Source organism: Nilaparvata lugens, chromosome 4, assembly GCF_014356525.2.
Source record: "Nilaparvata lugens isolate BPH chromosome 4, ASM1435652v1, whole genome shotgun sequence".
Taxonomy (NCBI): domain Eukaryota; kingdom Metazoa; phylum Arthropoda; class Insecta; order Hemiptera; family Delphacidae; genus Nilaparvata; species Nilaparvata lugens.
In genome coordinates, this window is record NC_052507.1 from 9,722,818 (window position 1) to 9,726,911 (window position 4,094).

General features: G+C 34.5%; 1 protein-coding gene across 1 annotated transcript in view; it reads right to left on the reverse strand.

Annotated features, from left to right (window-relative positions):
* Window positions 1-3,405: 3,405 nt before the first annotated feature.
* The window catches only part of LOC111047331 (BTB/POZ domain-containing protein 3-like), a 16,923-nt gene continuing 16,234 nt past the window's right edge, over window positions 3,406-4,094 (reverse strand). Inside the window, exon 2 of the mRNA XM_022333064.2 lies at window positions 3,406-4,094. This exon is cut by the window's right edge and continues 1,723 nt beyond it. The gene's annotated coding sequence lies outside the window, so the exon portion shown is untranslated.

Sequence of the window (4,094 nt, forward strand, 5' to 3'; positions counted from 1 at the left end):
TTCATTCCGAATCCGATCCTCTCTTGTGCATCCTTTGACTTGTCTATGGAATCGCATCTCTGCTGACTGTATTCTTGATTCAAGCTTCCTTTTCAGCACCCATGCTTCACTTCCGTAAGTCAAAGTGGGTATCGCCATGGCTCTATAAAATTTGATCAAGTTGTTCTTCCCGGCTCTACCTTTAAGGGATCGAGTGATTGCTCCGCATACCAGGTTGAATTTTGATATCTTTTGTAATTCAATAAAAATTGCAAAATTTGATCTTCAATTTGATATATTATATGATTTAATTGTACTAAACACACTTTAGTTATTATCCCTCAAAAATCGTCAGGTTTTTATGTCGGGCTCTGTAGCTTCTTCTCCAAAATAATGATGAACACATCACCAAAAATTGATACAATTATAATTACAATAAATTACAATTCATGAATACCATTACAACAGGACAGTTCGTTTCGAATGTAGTCCATGTAGTTATGAATGAGACGCACTACAAAATGGAAGGATTCCATCGAAAAAAAAAACAATGCTGTGAGGAAGCCACTCATATTCAGAATCAATTATTTCGAGTTTCGTGATATTGCTTTCGATTCAAGACTAGCAGCATTTCTTTAGGCGCATTTTTGTGGCCTACATAGGAAATGGGAGCACGTGGGAGAAGAGTGAGTTGGGAAATTGTATGATAGAGCTGGAGCACAAAGTGAGAAAGGGAAGAGACCTGTGAACAATTCAAATCCTGTTCTACAGGAGTAAATTTAAAATTTCTGTTCTACAGAAATAAAAATTTGAAAATCATTTTTATAGGAGAAAGTGTTTTCCGCACGGCATGCAGGGATAGGCTGTTCTGCGAAAAGTTCCTATAGTGAGGTCCACGTTATAATGGCAGTGAAGAAAGATAGGAGAAAAACGTTGCCAAGTCCCTCCATTTTGCCACTGACTGTACACAACTGTTACTCAATTCATCCCATTAAATTTAATCTAATAATAATTATCATTTCCTTGATAAAATAAACAATTTAATGTCAAATTGATCAAGAAAATATATTTTTCCATAATTTGATTCAAAAATTTGCTTTCATGACTGAGATCAGATTTTTATTTTTATACAAACCTGAAATGGCAGCTAATTTGAAAAGCTGTGATACAACAATCTGAATTTCAAAACAACAGAAATTGAGTTATTTGGTAGGTATTCTATTCCAATTTCCTTTTAAAATAATAGAAAAATAGAAATCCTATTTGAAAATAAGTAATTTCAATGGATTAATTCTGAAATAACTTTTCAATATTATTTATACCGGTACGAGTAGATCTAACCTATACGGGTAGGCTAACTTAAGCATGGATGAAGTCTAGGATGGTTAGTTATCAACTTTTAAAATGTCATTTCAGGTATTTTAATTTGTGTTTCTCATACGGTAATGTTTAAAAATTATTACATTGTTTCAAAAATAAATTTAAACCAATTATATGACTTGTGTACTCAAGTATTTTGATAGAATGAAGAAAAAAATGGTGGCTGAGAATATGGTTTGTTCAGTTTTGTACAGTCACTGTCAAAAGTAAATATGAAATATTCTGGCAAATAGACAACATTGCAAAGCGAGAGAGAGATAGCGCTATCTGTTTTGTTGTATGATAGAAAAGGACAGCAACAGTATTGTCAATCGTACACTGCCATTATAATGTGGACCTCACTATAGTGCAATAATATTTATAGTGAGGTCCACGTTATAATGGCAGTGGAAAAAGATAGGAGAACAACGTTGCAGATCCTCTGTCTTGTCAATGCCTTCTATAGATGGTAGCTGATACAGGTTTATTGATGTAATAAACTGTTCATTCTCGTTTTAAATAATATTTCATCAAGCATGAAATTATATTTTTCAATGATTTAATAATGAATTTTCATAACCAAGATTAAATGTTGAAATTAAAAACATTTATTTCTACATTGTTAAAAAACATTCTGGCAACAGAGCAAAGCGAGAAAGAGATAACGCTATCCGGTTTGTTGAATGCTAGACAAGAATAGCAATACAATTTCTAATTGAACACTGCCATTATAACGTGGACCTCTCTCACGGTATATAGAAGAACACGGTATATAGAAGAAGACGGTAGGTGTCACGCGCATGTTTGTGCTAAATTTATGGTGTAGCTGATGTCATTTTATATCCAATCATCTGTTTTTAACAGATAAGTTTCATAAATTGCCAATAGGTGGTGTTGAAAACGTCGGTTGGTGGCGATGACGCAATCCAGCTGGCTGGCCTCTGCGCACAATTTCGTGACCTCTACCGTTTTCATCTAAATGCCGTGACCTCTCTATAGTTCTGCGATCGAGTGTTGAGAAAAGTATACTGAATGATTACCAAATAACAAGCTAAATAATAAAACCCTGCAAATTTTGGCAGCCATCTTGTTTCCGAAATGTTTGCCTGCACCATAGAGCAACAAATACTACTGCACTTGGATATTCGAATGGATATAACCACAGATCTGTTTACTCATACTCTGTGCAAAATTACTTCTTACTTGGGATGGACATACCCAGCAGAGAAAGCATACAGCGGGAGGGATACAGAGGCGCGATGTTGCCGTTTTGAAGCAGCCAGCGATCTCCAACTTCTAGTGACTGTTCATGTGCTCATGCTACACGTGCGAAGTTTCCTGTCTGGAAGCAGTCAGACGACTGACAAATTTGCAACTGCGCTTTTACCTATGACTCTATCAATCACTGTAATTGGCTGATCTCCCCCCATTTCACTGCGCCGCATATTCCTCCAAGTCATTATGCTGAACCTCAATAGAACTGATTCTGTAAAATTACCTTTCTCAGACCTGGGAATTTTCACAATACATATAATATGTTATTGAAATAGAAAGAAAAATAGAAATCTTAGTACCCTTTATGAATTATTTAATCACAACATGTTTCGGACATTGATGCCATTTTCGTACTGAGATTTCTATTTTTCTTTCTATTTCTATAAAAATAAAAAGTAGCCCTACAGGAAAGAGATAAATAAGATGTTATTGTCTTTTTCAAAAATTTTGGTGACACAAACTTGATAAATAACACTCACGGTTATAATACAAGGTTTGGTCGTATAATAGAGAGGCACAGATTATATATTTTCACGAAATATATACAGGGGTAAAAAGTGTTTTGTAAAGTTACCAAGCAGTCTCCAAATATTAGAAGATCCAAGAATGTTTGCAAAGAATCTAAGGGAATATCTGGTCGAATTGTTGCTGTATTCTTTTCAAGAGTTTAACATTGACTTTTGATGAAACTTTTTTGTTTCTGTGTAGTTGAAAAGTTGATATTGTGGTAATTATTCATATTGAATGAGAAAGACTGAGAAATTGTCAAAAAACCACAGATTTATTGATACTTAGAAAGACCGGTTTCGGTTATTACATCATTGTCAATCTCTGATAAACTTTTTTGTCTATACTAGGCTAGCCTAGTTATTTATATCTATATATATTCAATTTATTGACACTGTTCCAATGTATTTCTTACATATGAATATAGAATAATAGAATAGAATAGCTTTTATTTATCAATCTAGAATAATACACATTACAAATTGATAAATTCCAATCCATGTAAGCATTTAACCCTTGGTCAATGACCATCAGGGTGAGTTGAGAAATTTGTTATTATTGACAATGTTCCATATAAATATACTTTGATACAGTTCCGATCATCCAGAGACAGTGCAATAGTGTTCAAAGTGCGAACATTACTATCAGTGGTTGAATTGAGCTGTTAGATAGTATCTATATCTCCATGCATCAGAGCAATATGCACCAACACACTGCCAATTCTCACCATTCAGAAGATCTTTCATTTTTGGCCATGAGAGCAGATTCCTGCCTAAGAACCGTCGCCTGTACTCCCCGAGAACCGGGCTCCTGCCAATGAAGTGGGCAACATCTTCTTCTTCCTTCATGCTCACAATGAACACGTATTGTTGCTTATTTCTTACCTACATCTGATGAATAAGGACTATTTCTAATCTATTCAGAAGTAATTTTGTACGGATTATTGTCTAACGAATGGATACTCGTTTGTCTCA